The sequence below is a fragment of the Falco peregrinus genome, chromosome 6 (assembly GCF_023634155.1).
Source record: "Falco peregrinus isolate bFalPer1 chromosome 6, bFalPer1.pri, whole genome shotgun sequence".
Lineage (NCBI taxonomy): Eukaryota > Metazoa > Chordata > Aves > Falconiformes > Falconidae > Falco > Falco peregrinus.
In genome coordinates, this window is record NC_073726.1 from 58,472,951 (window position 1) to 58,489,444 (window position 16,494).

Sequence of the window (16,494 nt, forward strand, 5' to 3'; positions counted from 1 at the left end):
AGATGCTCAAACACAAAGACACATAGGTTTCTTTTATAAATACTTAAGGTGTTTGTTGGGGGGGGGTGGGGGGAGGGAAGGGAACCAATCTTAAGAAGCTCTAGTCAGGTTGTGCCCCACCAGTAACACGGGGGTAGCAATGTTCACCTTCCTTGAAGAAACCTGTATGTTTCAGCACAGTTGTGTGCTTGAGTTCTTGCGCTGAGCAGGATGAGTATTGTAGTAATATGTTATAGTTACTGCAAAACTAAACTCTCTCATTTATCCAGGGTCTCACAGTGATTCTCTGACAGCCTCTTTCTCCAAGGCAGAGACCTCGGCATGTGAGGTGAATGCACACTTCTGTGTGCCTGGATGCCAGCATGTGTGCATAGTAAGAGTGTCAGAGTTGGTAGGGCCTGTAAGTGAGTTCAGAAAGTTCTCCTGAGGTTTGAGAGCAAGAAAAAGAGGTTCAGTGTCTGATTTTTGGTGTGATTCGCTTCAGAAGTCTGTCTTTCTTCTTTTGCATGGTTTTACTAAATGTCACTTCTCAACAAACTCCATTTCCTTGAAAAATGCTGTGGAATTTCCTTGCTGCACCAACCTCTCAGGCTATTTTGGCAGTAGCTTTTTGTTGTTTCTTCATTTACATCAGGTAGATACTGAGACAAGAGCTGACCATGGCTGTTTCTAGCATTGCCTCTTAATATGTCACATCGGTCTCCTGCCAGTAGGTAATTTGACATACATTTTAAGTGATGTTAAAAGCATTACCATGTAGCACTGTGCATCCCTCTGTGCCTGACACACTGTGGGGAAGTGAACACCCAGTGCCCACTCTCTTTCCTGGGACAGTAACTAGAGATATCACTTAGAATCTGCAAAAGCTCATTAAATGGTGAAGAACCTATATATTACAGTCATTGTGTAAGGTAACTGTGTATCCTTCTATGAAGACATCTTTGGGAACACCGATGGAAGGCTAAGAGAGTGACAGAACGAAGATAGGGCTGTAGCACATGACAATGTGGAAATTTTGGAATACACCCAAGCTGTTCTTGGTAGCCTCATTTGGACTGTGTTCTTTGGCTTTTTCAGTTCACAAGCCATGCAGAATCTATAGCTTAAATCAGGGGTCCTCAAACTACGGCCCACGAGTTGGATACGGCCCCCCAGGGTTCTCAATCCGGCCCCTGGTATTTACAGACACACACCCCCCCGCCGGGGGTTGGGGGGGGGGAACCAAGCAGCTGCCACTTAATCCACGTGCCGGCCCCCTGTTTAAAAAGTTTGAGGACCCCTGGCTTAGATGGTCTCAGAGGCTATTTTAACTCCATAGTGTTTCTCTTGCCTTCTTGCAGATACACTGCAGGATTATTATTGTTCTTTGTTACATTAATAACTTTAGGGAAGCCCCACTGACTGATGAATTCAGTAGACTTACTCTAGCTTTACCCTGATGTCAAAGAGAATATCTGTTGTAATTAGTGCTGCTTGAAACTTCCTACATTGACTGGTAGGCTAAATGAGACTGAGTTTAAAACCTATAAAAGAAATTACTTTTGGCACATTGAAATTAATTCCATGCCCAATGGAATAATTTCTTCAGTAGCGAGATAATTCCTGTCGCCTCAGTGCTCTGCAGTTAATGATGTTCCTCCTTTTAGTATCCTAGATATTAAATCTCTCACCTATAATTTATTGGCAAAGCAGACGTCTATTTTTCTCTCTGTTTCTTCTTTTCATTATAGCCAACTCAAGAGATAGAAGAACAGCTGTTTCACCACTTTGCAGAGAATGCTGCTTTTCTCTTGCTTGACTGTTGCAGATTGCACCACTAGGAGGCCCTCATTAAAGAGCTTATAGCTAGGCAAAAAAAGCACAAGGACAGTGAAATGACATAGAGGAACGCATCCCCACAGGAGTAATCTGAAACTAATACTTATCCTATAAATAGAGATTTTTGGAGTGCTGTGCAGGCCTCAATTAATTATTGCAAGAATCCTAATATCCAACCATCAGTTGTACTGTAACTTTTGAGGATACTGGGGTGTCATGGGTGCATATCCCTACGTTGAATCATCAAGGCATAGCCAGGAAAGTTCATGCCTTTGTCTTCTCGATAGTAAAGGTCTTGATAATGTAAGTAAAATAATAACATGGGATAAAGCACGGTTTTGGTTTCCAGTCATGTCTGCCCTCTGTCTTTCACCCATCAAATATGCCTTCACCTAGTTCACCTCTGCCTTCTCTGTTTAAGCTAATTACTTATTCCCGGGTTTTTAATTTTCTTGCACTTTTCACAGCAGGCTTTTATTGTCTCCTAAAAAGTTCTAAATATCTGCACTAACAGTCTGCCTGATTGTTCTCTTTTGCTAACATGACCCTCTTTACGGAAGGCAGGAAGAAGAAATGTTTTCATCCTTTTTTTTGCCAAATTGTGTGCTGCTTTGCTTACTGGCTCTTCAAAGCTGCAGTCGCTGCTTTGGCTGAAATGTAGACTTTGTTATTCAAAAGAACAGTGTGTCTGTGATCTGTTAACTAAAAAGTGTACAGAGTTGTCATTTTTCTTTCCTTAAACCTTAGATTTTTCTCTTCACTGCTAAATCAAGCCTTGTATATCTGCTTCTGTTCTGGTTTCCCAAGGTCATGTTTTGGTTATTGATGAAGCTGAGACAGCTTTGCAGTGCAATTTCAGAATGGATGATAGGTGAGAGTAGTTCTGCTCCTGTCAGGAAATGTGGCCCGTGCAAGCTGTAGGCTGCAAATTGAGTTATGCCTTGTCTTTCAAACTCAGTTTCTGTTCTTCTTCCCTGAATTCACCCATACACATTCTACACATTTAGGTTGGTTTACTTGGGCCTTTCTTACATGTATTAATGTGTAAAACTTGTGTCTTCTGCTCTAAGTGGCAAAAGTGTATATGAAGCTGTGATGCTGTATACAGAGTTTCCGGGCTTCTCAAGAGGTTTTCCAATCATGGTTTGCCATTCTGGCCACACTGTTCACCTTAAAGAGTTTAAGCAAATATGTAGGCAGTTCAGCCACTCAGGCGCTCGGGATAGAATCTGTCACTTCTGACAGAGTTTGCAATGAGGCTGACCTTGGTGACTGGGTAACCGAAGGTTCAGAGGACGTGTGCAGTCCACACAGCAGTGAAAGCTTGTGTTAAGCTCTATTTCATTCTGCTCCCGTTACCTGGCTACTCCTTGTTTGCTGCCATGTCTGTCTTTTCATTCTTCTCTTTGTCTCTTACTTTCACTCATCTGTTTCCTTGGGTCACTTAAGATGTCCTTTCCAGGAAATGATGAAATATTAAACCTCCAGTCTGTAGAGTCCTGATCAGTGGATGCAGGGAAAGAGAATACCAGGGAAAGGATGTCTTGGTATGGGTCAGTTTCTTATGCTCTGTTGTGACCCTGCAGAGCTGGCAGCTGCTGCAGGCAAGATGTTAGGCCTTCAGGCTGAGCTGCCATGTTTTCATAAGGGACAGCAAGCAGAGCCTGCATTCTAAATCCCCTTCTAAGCTTATTTTATCTTATGCCTTAGATGAACATCAGCTGTGCTTTCTCCATACAAGCATGTGAACTGCATCATGAGATACTGTGAAGCTTAGTGTGTATAGCACGCTATGAAGATGTGGGGAAAATGCTAAGTATTCTTTTCTCTTCCATGTTCTTTCACAGTTCTTTCTTTCTCTCCACGTAGGCACACTACCAACCCCAAGAAATTACACTAACTGGTACTATTTATTCCCAGCTGGAACCAGAAGAAATCAAGATAAACAGTCTGCTGTCACCAAAGGAAGAGGAGAGTCATAAGAACACTGATGTAAGCAGTTCTCCCTAGTTCCTGCTAATCTAAATAGGAATTTTGTGTCCAAACCAGGTGGTCATTTTTCTTCTCAAGGTGCTTTGATCCACAGGTCTTACTGATTCTTTGTGTTAGAAAGTTATGCCTGGGGGGGGCCTCTTATCAAAGGCAAAAAATGGAAGTAATGTGGGCTTTAGGTGATGTGGCGTCTGCAGTAGCGTGAGAATGGACTGTGTGACCCAGAAAGTCCTTTCCAGTCCTGGGGCTCTGCTGCAAGCTTGTATGCAGATGAGGCAGCTTTCCAGGGTTTCGGGGAGTGCAGATGACTACTCACTGATGGCCTGAACTAGCCTGGGGTAAAAGTTATTCAGGGACACTGGGAGATTTAGAACTCATTCCTATGAGACCTGTGAAGGCTAGGTACTGTAGTACTTAAAATGGGAGGTCCAGTTGTTTTGGTTTGGTTTCCCCTTATTTCTGTGTTGTTCTAAGGCTTGAAAATATGAGGCATAACTAGGACCGAGCAGAAGATGGTCTTCATAGCTCAACAGTTGTCATATAAATAGCTGGATGGTGTCAGCGTGTTCAGCAGCAGTGAAGTAGGATCTTCATTGGTTCACAAGGGAGAGAGAACCCTGAAAATACAAATTTTGAATTTGCATTGTATGCCCAAGTAAAATGAGCCGTATGGAGGGTGTTTCCTCTGCATAAATGTTGTTCTAAGTCTTGAATTCTGAACTTATGAACTGTGTTTTTCATGCTGCTTTCTTCCCCCAGATTCTGTCAAGATGCCAAGCAGTCCAGAGAAGACTGGTAAGCACTCTGTACAAGAATGTAAGATAAAAATACGGTCACAGAGATGTGCAGCCAGCAAGTGGATGTGCCACAAGCTAAGGGTTTCATGAAAAGTATCCATTGCTGACCTCTTCATCTTGTTCCTATTACTGACAAGTTTGTTGGTTTGAGTGGGTTTTTTGATCAATTTGTCAGATGACATGAAAAAAGAGTTGTTCCTTAACTATTCAGATATAGTTTCTTGAAGTCCTCAGCAGTCTTCTCATTTTCTAAGTTTGATCCTACTAATTTAGAACACGTGCCCCACAAGCACCTTTTGCACTTCCTTTGATGTTTAGGGATTCCTGCTCATTGCAGGTCATCATTCTACAGGCAATGCTTGCTGTCTGTATTGTACCCTCCAGCCAAGACACAGCAGGCGTTTCCTTTAGAAAAGAAGTCAGTGAAGACTATGGCACAGGAAAAATGATCCTTAATGTTGACTTATGCACTAAATGCTTAAATATTGTGAAGAATCTCATATTTTTAATGTTACTGGGAGGGAACGTGTAATATTTAGGAACTGGTTCCCAGCTCACACACATCTATGTAATTTGGTTAATTTTGGAAATAAAAGCAGATGAAAATCTGAGAGTCTCTGAAGATTTAAATCTTGCCAGTCTGAAAGAAAGCTGAATTGTTTTCATGGGTCAGCATACAGGCTGTTCTCACAATTCATTCATTCATTTACTGCTGAAGTAATGCGCTACTTCAGTTCCAAGATTAAACAACTGGTAGTGATAGCTGCTTGTCAGGGATTGTGTCAGTGTGTCAAGCCTTGTGTAGAACACGGGAAAGCTTGTAATTGAAATGGAGACAGGTGAGCCAGTGTCCAACTGGCTGCAAATAAGGATAATCAAGTCAGTAAAAAATGGGGATTGCAGTTTCCAAAACAAATGTCCTAATTTGATACTTAGTCACCTAGACAAGTAGTGACGCCTTCCAAAATGCTCCATAATAAGCATTTATTTTGCAGTTAATGGGAACTGAAGGTGCCTGGCACTTCAGCTTTTGGTATTTAATTATGAGCCTCTGATTTAATTCCCGTTTTGAAATTCTGAGACCTGAATGACAAGGATGATGGACTAATGCAAGAGCATTACCACTGTACTTGGAAACAGAGTAGCAAATTACTTTGCAATGTCTAATAGGAATTCATTGGGGTTTTTAGACATGTTTTTTGTTAGTAGTTTAGGAGAAAGGAAAATATGGTTCTTTGTCACACAAAGAAGGAAAAAAAAGTTCTAAGCACAGCCAAGAAAGTAAGTCAGAAGGGAAAAAGCAAGAGAAGGATATCTGGGCAAAGTAGCATGGAAAAAAGTATGAATGGTGGAAAAAACAATAAATGTACACAGAGCCTGCCCTGAGTAGGAGGCTGGAAATGCTGAACCTGATACAGAAGCCAGTAAGAATATTCAGTACTGATAGTGTCAGTTATTTATTTCTTTACAAATGCTTTGGAAATAAATTGAATTATACTGTTCTTAAATTGAAGTTAAGAAGAATGTGTGTATTGTTATATGCTGTGATTTCCCCCCCTCCCCCTCCCCGTTTTGTATGTTGAAGAGGGGGAAAAGAAATAGGTGACCAGTCATAAGGTCTGCCTGTTCCATTAAAATCTAAAGCCCTAGAAAACAAGCTGGCAGGAGAGCAAATTATTCTCTTTAAAACCTGAAGATAGATATATCAAACATTTTCTTTTATATTTACTCATGTTGCAGAGGACTTCTCCTGGCATAACAACTTACTCTGCTTCCATCTTGCTGTTTTCTATATATTTTTGTGATGAATATTTGTGCTGTCACGTGCCTATCAGCAAGTGGAAGCAACAACTTTTGTTTCTCTTGACCAAGCTAAATCAAGTTTGGTGTATTTTTTCTTTTAATATACACTATTAGAGCAATCCTGCCAGGCTCCAGATCACTTTTATTTTTTGGAATCCTTGTCTTTTGCTTATATTTCAATATCATCAAAGTGATATTGCCATGCTGCCAGCATATCAATTTCTCTTACCAAACCCAGGGTCTTGCCATTACAGAGTGTTACAAAACGCCCCCTGACGCGTGCTGCTTTGTCACTGAGGAGTGGCTAAGAGGGAGCTTGTTTCACTGAGCAATTATGCTGGGAGTGGATATTTGAGAGAGATTAGTTTGCTTATAAAACTGGCTTAGAGAAACACAGTAATCATGTGATGTTAGTGCCTTTTTTCACCCAGATCTGCACATTGAAACACACTTGTATGTTGTGCTTTTTTATTTTGTTAAACCAATTTATGAAGACAGTAAGTCTTGAGGGAAGAAGTCTTCCAAAATTGCTTCTGTTGGAGGCAGCTGACTTGGCTGGGCTGTTTATGGACTAGTTCCATCAGCTACTTTTTGCTAGATAAGGACACTACCCTGGTGTCGTAGCTATTTTGCAAGCCTATAATGGCCTTCTGTGACCCTGAAATTTCTCCTGCCATTTCAGCAGGAGAGGATGTTTTTATTCTTTGCCCATGACTGCAATGTGGTGCTGCTAGCACTACTGGCTGCTGTATTTTGCCCTAGAAACAGCTATGTTTCACATTACTCAAAATTTTTCTGTCTTGACTTTTTCTTGAAGGAACTGAGACATAGACAAGTTTCTAGCAAGTACCAACCTCATCCAACAAGCAAAGTCTTCTAAATCCAAACAGGTAAAATATTTTTAAGAAAGTTACTTTTCCAGGTATAGAATGTGGAAGAAAAGGTAAAATAATATTTATTTCACTAAGACTTTGCAGACTCGTTCAGACGGCCTTTGCTATGCTGTGATATGTGCTCTCCATGCGAGAAGTGGGAGAGGGTGTGTACATATAGGTGTATATATTAGTTCTTGACAGCTGGAACCCGTCAAAGCTTCTTGTGTGTATCCTCTTGTGTGTGTCTAATTAATGCCAATACTTCCTTAGGTACTCGATTCACTGACATGTGCTAGGCGAGGGGAATCTGGACTGCTAGTATTTAATATTTCAAATCTCCACAGCCAAGATGCAAAGCTTGAAAAGGATAAGAAGGAAAGTGTCAGAAGCAGTCTCAACATATGCTTAAAACTAAAAGACTAAAAATAGCACCTCATCATAGAGTGGTGAGGTAATGTTTGGAGAAGGATGGGAGATACTGAATTTTTCTCTCTCCTGCTGACATAGCTGATCTTGTTGGCATTCACATATGACTTGCAATACAGAAAAGATTCTTAAGGGCAGTTGCTCGTGTAAAGGGAGTGTGGAAGGGGGATTGCTTTGCATGTCTTAGTGTTGCTTTTTTGACAGTTTTTCTGCACAGATCCTGTCCCTAAGCCACTAAGGTCCCTTCCCTGTCCCCCACTAAAACTTTTTTTCTTCCTGAGAAGAATAGGTGAGAGGACTTTACTCCTTTCTCTGGAAGCAGGTCCTCTAAGAGAGTTGAAAGAGCTTCTGTTGTGTTGAACTATTGACAAGTAGAGCTTCCAAACCTTAGTGCTTTGGATATATTTTTAGTCTCATAATGATGACAGTTCTGAAGTCCATAGCATTGTGTGCTTCTCAACAGGCTTCCCTTAGCAGCTGCTCTTCAGGAACTTCAAATAATGTTGGTGACAATTTATATACTGCATACTTATTCTAGCTGTGTCTGGAATTTCCTTCCCTGCCTTTTTTTGCCTATCAAATATACTTGAATTCCTCCTAAAGCAACACCCAGAAAAATTGTCCCCCCAGATAGTTCAGCCTTCTGAGATGATTCACAGACACTTTTACTTTAGAGAGAGTTCCTTCAAGGCCAGTCAGTCACTTCTTACAATTGCCTGGGTTGAAAGATGGTTCCTATTCTTACCTCCAATTTGCTATTGCCACTTTAGCACTGTGATAGCTGAGGGTGGGGAACAGTGGCTGGTCGGTTAGGAACATCTCATGGCTGCAGTTCAATACTGAATACTATGTTGAAATCAAAGATTTGAGTGTCATGTGATTTCCTACTTGTCGTACTCATTGCCCTAAGAACAGAGGTCATGTGTGCAATTTGGTCTCAGAAACTCTGACCTATTCCTCTGTCTTGGATTGCCTGGCCATTAAAGCAGGAAGGTCTGCCTTAATAATGCAGTGGGAAAATAAGCAGCGACAGACAAAACAGGAAGGAAAACTGCAGTAGGAACTACTGGTGTATATTGAACCAAGTGGGAGCTGTGCACCCACACTGAGTTTCAGAGACACCTGTATGTCATTCATAATCACCAATTCAGCAAAAACATGAGGAGGGGAGGTGAAAAGCATTCTTCAGATACAGACAGAGGAAATATTTAAGAAATAGACACGCTTCCATTAAGGCTGGTAAAGAAACCATGATAATCCTAGGAAAAGGGAACAAGGGATAAAACAAGAATAATCAGGCTAATGAATCTGTGAAGTTCAAAGGCGCAAGATTGAAGAAAATTATTAGCTGGACCATTACTGAAAATTAAGTCTCTATATGTGGCAAAATCAAGGAAACACAGTATTTTAAAGCTAATTACAACTGCTGAGAACTCTGTATATTATTCTAAGCTAAAAATAACTGTGTGATGATGTACTCAATGCCTATCCAAGTTTTAGGGTTTGAAAAACAAACTGCTTATGATCTCTTCTGGCCACTAGCCTGGCAAACATATGGAATACAAATGGAGCAAGATTGTTTTTTTCTGTGATTTACATACAAACTGACTTGCAGAAGCAGCAGGCAAAGCCAAGAGTAGAAAACTGGCCAAAAGAAGAGCATGTTCAGTTCTGCAGCACGGCTGGTTTAAAAGAAAAGCTTACTAACTGAGACACTGAGCTAGAAAGCCTTAACTTTTCCAAAGTCATAAGGTATGTGGAAACACTGTGAAAATGATTAGTTTTTCAAGTAAAGATTCTTCAAAGTTTGGGTTTTTTTTTAAATGAAGAATGTCTCAAATACCAGTGCTGAACCTCTTCCAAGTGTGAATTTAAAAATGTTGGTTTTTTTTTTTGTAAAATGCCATTCTTTGATGTGACTGGTGAATTCCACTGTGACCTGGAAATTAAAAAAAAATTTATTAGCTGCACTTTAAATACTTCTTTCTGAAGCATGCCAGTGAAAATGCTGTCCTGAGTACAAAACAGAGCAGTGTACTCAAAGTCGTTATTCAACCTGCTTGACAACAGAAGCACTCAGCTTCTGTGAGCTGGAATGTATGGGGGGGGTGCAGGGGGGGGGAACTCAAAACATTCTATGAATTATGCTTTTTTTTGCTGTAACACTGAAAACTCTACTTGCCTATGTTCTGTGGAAAAAGCTGCTTTGCTTTGTGTCTTTTTCAGATTAATTTTCAATGCTCGTGTGTGAATAAGTTACAGAAGCATTGACTCTTTTAGCCATAACAGTTAAGACAATATTTGCAGTACTTCCAGCTTGTTTGTATTAGGAGCTACAATTTCTTTGGTGTGAAGAATGCGCACACAGTCCTGTGTTCTGCAGCACGGCAGATGCATCCATGGGCAATTTTCTTGTTTTAATTCCCTTTCTGATGAGTTATTGTGGTTAAATCAAGTTTCCTGCCTCAGCTTCCTCCTAAAGCAGTTGCTTCTTTCTCTTTTTCTGTCTCATGTATCAATTTGTACAGCTGCCACCAGCCAAATTCTACCTCCTGTATTTACATTCAGTCCCGGACAGAAGTCCCTCTCTACAGAGATGGTGAGGGTCCACCAAATGGCAAAACTGGTCCAACACCTTGCTGAGGCAGTCTCTCCTGGTCTCTCTTCCCCATCCCCCATCTGCCTGATCCCATTTTTTCTTGTTTACTGTTCAAATGAGCACAGGAGTGAATACAAATAGGAGAAATGCAAAGCCATTTAGGTAAGGAAGAGCACAACTGCTGTGCTGGCTCAGACCAAAGCTCTGGCTAACTTGGAAAACTGCGACGGGAGACCTTAGTTAGGGGGTAGCTTGTGAGCCTGGCTACGCTCTGTAGTCTGCTCAGGTCTAGCCCTAGTGCCTGACTGGCCATTTGATGTACTTCATGCCCTTGGGTGATGGCTTCCCATTTCATCTGTGAGTGGAGGAATATTTAGTCAATTCTTCTGGTTTACTTAGCAAAATTAAGGTATTTCACCCATGGACTTTAACTAGGCTTGTGACTGAGCTTTAATTCAAATGCAAGCTTGTCAGTGGCATTGTCACTGACTTGGAAGACTGTTAACAGTTTCATAGTAGATAAATTTTACTATTGCTTTATTCATCCTAATTTTATCTGACATTGGAGGTCAGTTCAAATGAACAAAGATATATGTAACTGCAATTACTACTCCCCCTTAGCTACATGAGCAGTCTTATTTCATAATTAGTCTGTTACTCCTCTTTATCATAAAGTTGATTAAGCTGAAGTAGAACAAGGTGCACTTATTCCAGAGCAAAAATGTATGTATGTGGAGTTAGTCAAGGACAGTGATTTTGGAATTTGCAACAGCTGCTTAGAAAACTCTCCCCATTTAAAAAAAGACCTGTATGTCTCAAAGTATACATTTCATGATTCAGAGTAAGACTTTCATTTCTTGCAATAGATATTTTAGTGCAGAGATTGATAAATTGCAGAAGGTCACAGCACCAGCCTCCCATGCAGGAAGAATTATATTGTTAAAAATTAATAAGCTGCTTTAAAATAGATAATTTTTTTAACATCTATTAGCATCAGTTTGAAATGTACTCGGTGATACATTTTTAAAGGACTGACTTTTAGCAACAACCAGGAAGCACAATTAATCTCTGTCTGTCTGTTTTGCTACTCATCTGCTTGTTAGCTCAGGCAATCCTTGAGTTTCTTCTAATTTATCAGCTACCCGTGACACTGTGTGTGTCAGACACTGACTAGTGACAAACTGCTATACTCAAAAGCTTGTTTATGGACAAAGAGGAAGTGTACCTTGTATATAATTAAAGCCATGAATTTATTGGTAGTATAACTGAAATCTTGAGAGTCTAATGATTATTGATACAGATATAACCTACAGAAAGAGGAAGTATAATAATGCAGTTAGAGTAGTTCTATAAAATGGTAACACATAGACTTCTTGGCTTCTACCCCTTTTCCTTGTATTTCACTCATCTTTCCACTGCTCCTGTGGGTCCTAAGGTTGGTGGTTTCATTCTAGGGTGTGGAGGGGGTGATATGGAGAGCTGTCAGCACCTGGAATCCTTTGCTGAGCAAATGCAATCTTCATGTTGATGGTTTATCCTTCCTTGCCCTAGGGTCCACTTGGTGTCATTTTTATATATTTGCTAGCACACATTTACACTTTTCTTCATTGGTCTGCAGTGCCATGCTACATCTGATTTCATGATATGTGATGCCTATTAGATACGTTAGTTACTATTGTTTTGTTCTCTTTTTTACCCCTAAAACTGCAGCATCCAGCTGCAGGTCAGCATTTCTTTGACTGTTTCCTGGCGAGTTGCTTATAGCCACCAGGTCTCCAGTGCCCGTGCCTTGCCTGCTATCTTCACATGCCTGTACTTCTCTGCACATCTTGTCCCTACTTCTTAAGTCCTCTGCTATTGCACCAGGCCTGCATTTCTCTATGCTGTACCCTTGTGCTAGCCATAAATCTCTCATTCTACATAGAACAACTGCTTGTTACTGCTATTTACATAAAGTGATGGCTATACCACACACAGATAAACAGAAGTAAAGCAGATTAGCCACAGGCCTTGTCAATTAAGGAAACTGCTGTCACAGCTAACCAAGTAAAAGGTACAGGAGGGTGCTTCAAACAAAGCATGCCTGACAACCCTCCATCCTGAGGCCTTGCAAATTCGGTACAAAGCTTATGGCAAATTACTAAGAATGGCAATACTGTATTATAGGGCTACATTGTTACAATGTTTTAGTCCCAAAAGCCGTGAGCAGCTAAGAGCAAACTGTATGCACTACTCAGGTTTGAGCCTTTTTTTCTGAACCGGCTGTGCTGGCATTTTTTTCTCTTTTGTGGTAGAAATGCAAGAATTAGCTTCAGTTAGCTGGCCTTTTAAAACTAGAAGTTAGCTCAAAGTATATTGCATGTTTTTACAGACAAAATTGCATTATGTAGCGAATGGTGGAGAACAAGAGTAATGCCAAGGACAGTTAAGCACTGAAATTGTCTGGTTCTTTCTCCAAAACCTCTGATAAAATAAAATCCACAGCTGCCTCAGGCAAACAAACATCTGCCAATTTAGCTGACTGTGCTTTGAGCTAGATAACTTGTTGATGTCCCTTTTGGTACTATTGTTCTCTATTACTAGTTTGCTTTTTTACCTTGAATAAAAAAATAGCTTGTGCATTCCCAAGAGGCTGCTTTCTTACCTCCTTTGTCTTTTTGATAGACTCTGCATATAAAATACTGATGCATGTCTTCAGAAAGCCTGTAACTGGGTTTAGGTTTTTGCAAAGTTTAGAAGTAGCTTTGTTTATTCTAATCTGCATTTTTAAAAATCATATAATCCTTTATTATATATAAAGAATTACTTATTTCACAATCATCTATTAAAATGATCACAAAGATAATGAAGCTCACGGTGTTTGGGACATACCGATTATTTCTTTTTCATTTAGAAAAATACCCATACCTGAATTGTCTAGCCAGTGTTTTGATATTAATAAGTTATCTTTGACATCTTTTCTTCCCCAGTCACATCCAACCTGTTGTGGCCTTGACTGTACCTGGCACCTCTTGAAAATCAATGGGCACATCCCTCTAATTCATTGTTTCCTCCAGAGCTGCATGTTGAACAATGGTCTGGACAGGACATCTTGATACAGAGAAGGGACCTCTCTAATCCTGTCACATATCCTTCATGATTAACTCAAAGTAACTTAGAGGTAGCAAAATCTGTGTCTTTTTAAAGCAGGATCACTCCCACCAGTGTGGTATTGAGTATTTTGTCAAGGCTTTGTCTAAGGGTCTCGAGACTAGGATGCAGACATTGCTCAGTCTCACAGTATCATCTCTATTCCTTCCAGTAATTCCATTTAACAACGGAGCCCTCTTGTTACTCCAGCCTGAATGATGAGGCTCAGCTGGTCTGATATTTTGCTAGTCCTATCCTGAGACCCATTGTATGCATACAACTTTTGCAGTTCATCTTAGTTCTGGCCAAAGAGAAGGAAAACATAGGCAAGGCTGTTTTCTGTATGTAAAACTTAAGAGTCTACCCCAACATATGCAGACAGAGTTTCAGGCATATGCACAAGACAGGTACAGCATTGTCAAAGAAGAATACCAGGGACACTGAAGATAAATGAGGGATGTGGACCAGAAGTGGCAGAAAGGTAAGCAGAAATTCCTTAAGTACAAAAAAATTCTGTGGGTTAATCCTATCGGGTTCTGATAACCTGAATTTGACTCACTCTGCTATTCTTTTTTTTTTTCTTTTCCCTAGACATATGTAGCCCATTAATGAACAGGAGTTTTCAGGAGAGCTTTCAGATATGGAGAAAGAGGAGCAAGTTGTGGTGTATGGAGTTACTTAGTACAAATTCTGTGAGGCACATTAAAGCAGCATGGCCTTTCCCTGAGTCTGACTGAGGTGGAATCTGCTTGCCTGGTGCATCCTCACAGTTTTTGGCAGATTTTGTTTTGGAAGCAGTGATTGTTAATGATGTGACTAAAGGAGTAGCTCAAGTAAGACATCAGCGCAAGACCGTCATGATTTGTGGATTTTGGGGATATAATAGCTTGCATAACTTCCGAAGTAGTGCTGGACTTTCACCCTATATTCCTTTGCTGTAGGAGACACAAGAACATTTTACCTTGCTAATACTTGGATTGCCTTTGAAATAGTCAGTATTCTTTCTCCACCACCACCACCCCACCCCCGTATTTTCAACTTAATGAGGGAATAAAACCTGAAACAATTGCTGCTAGAGAAGGGAGAGCTGAAGAATATGAAGAAATTGCTGCATCTTTGCCCAGAAGCATTCTGCGATTCTGGGAAGATTTTAGGTGTGTCATAGTTTTAGTTTGGGACCAACTGTAAGTGAAATGCATTCATATGGAAACAAGAAGGCACAGGTCTTCCAAAACAGTTCAGATATTAAATGTACGCTTACCCCAGGCTGAATCTCCATGGGTTATATTCCAGAAGGCCAATTATCAGACTATTCTGTCCTGGTTAAGAACAGGCAAACTGCCAACTTGAAAGTTCAGAAAAGGCATTAGCTTGTGTATTTGACTCTAGTCCATTTGAGTCACATAAATCTGAATCAAAACCACCCAACCAAAAAAACCCTACATGATTTCCCTACTACAAATATGGATTAAAATGTTTTGTGAGGGTGAAAAAATCAGGATACTTTTTTTTTTTTTTTTTTTAATGGTAGTGGTTTGACTTGGGTCTTCCCTTGTCCAAACTGGTATAAGGTCTCAAGGGAGAGGAAATGCAGATCACAGTGGTGTATCTCATTGCCAGTGCCTCACCTGCAGCTGGAGGTGCACTGATCCGCAGCAGAACCTGTAAGAGGGAGGGAGCAGACTCTCAGATGCCTCATCTCAGCTTGTGTGTAATGTGATGGGGTATGCGCAGTTATTGCACAGTGCCAGCTGGAAGCCAAATGAGCAGTTAATGATCACACAACATTCTGAAGATGCAGAATGCAATTTATTGCCCAAAGTAGCACTTTGGAGTGGGAAATTATATTCAGATTCTGTGCATTTGTTGACCCCTCTGAGAACTATTTTATGAACTAGAAGGATGATGGAGGGAAGGTTGTTTACAGAGGCATTAGCTGCTGCAGAGCTGTTCAGCAGCAGCAGAAGGATCACTCTCTGCATGTGCATTCTGTTCTGGAATAAAAGCATACTTTCTGAAGAAATTTGTCTTTAATGGGCTGTCTGCCTAAGTGCTCTTCTGGAACAGCTCTTGCGGAATAACGTTTTCAAAAGCAGTGCCAGCCAGATCCTCTGTATAGACAAAGCCGTGGGCATCCAGGGTTAGGCTTTAGGTACTTAAATAAATCCCTTGATGTCTGGATGGGGTTCCTGTGAGCACTCCTGTGGCATCCTGATGGTGGTTAGGGGCTGTGTGTTGTGTTGGTTCATTTCTGACTTGGCTAGCACTGATTACACCCGTGCATGCTCTTAACCCCCTGTGGGCAGAGGAGGGTGGGGAAGTGTTCACAAGCACCATGAAGCAGGCCGAGATGCTGCTCCTATCACTTCTGCCATTTGAAACCTGCCATGCACCAAGGCAGGAACCCCAAGGGGCAGCCTGCCATTCCTCCTGCTTGCAGGAGCACACTGACATCTCCTTTACACGGAGCCCTATACTGACTGTGCTACCAGAGGCAAGCTAAAACAGGTGATTGCTTTCCAAATACTGTCTCTAAGAAGACTGCAGAAGTCTTGTTGAAGTGTTAGTATCCTAAAAAAGCACCTTTTCCATCCTTTTAAAATGGTTGATGAAGTCATGTGTATGACTCAGCCTCATTTTCTGGTCCTGTGACTTCAGGCAAGTCACTTCTATTCCAGCTTTCTGACAGGTTTTGGCCATCCAATCCAAAAATGCTCTGTGCCTTGTTTAGGAAGATGTATGTGTGTGTGTCACCCTGAAAAAATAAGGCTGAGCTGTGCTGAATTGAATGTCCTCCAAACCAATGCCACTCCACGTTTTTAATTAAGTTGGTCTTTGCCATCTGTAAAATAAGTGTGATACAATATTCCTTAGAGACAGCAAATATTGATAAATTTTAGAAGATAAAAGTGATTGAGGACAATAATTCAACTGTGTTTCAGCGAGGGGGGGAGTAAGGAAAGGGGCAGTCCCCATTCCTGTCAGGAGCCCACGCACCTCCCTCACGGCGGCAGCGGGGACGCCAGCGCGCGCGGGCAGGCAGCTCGCGGCAGCC

The 16,494-nt window shown here is 41.0% G+C and overlaps 1 long non-coding RNA gene across 1 annotated transcript; it reads left to right on the forward strand.

Moving 5' to 3' along the window:
- Positions 1–3,267: 3,267 nt before the first annotated feature.
- LOC129784838 (uncharacterized) lies at positions 3,268–7,314 on the forward strand. Its single transcript, XR_008747968.1, has 3 exons — positions 3,268–3,810; positions 4,570–4,605; positions 7,228–7,314. It is a non-coding gene; the product is annotated as an uncharacterized LOC129784838 (long non-coding RNA).
- The last annotated feature ends 9,180 nt before the right edge of the window (positions 7,315–16,494 follow it).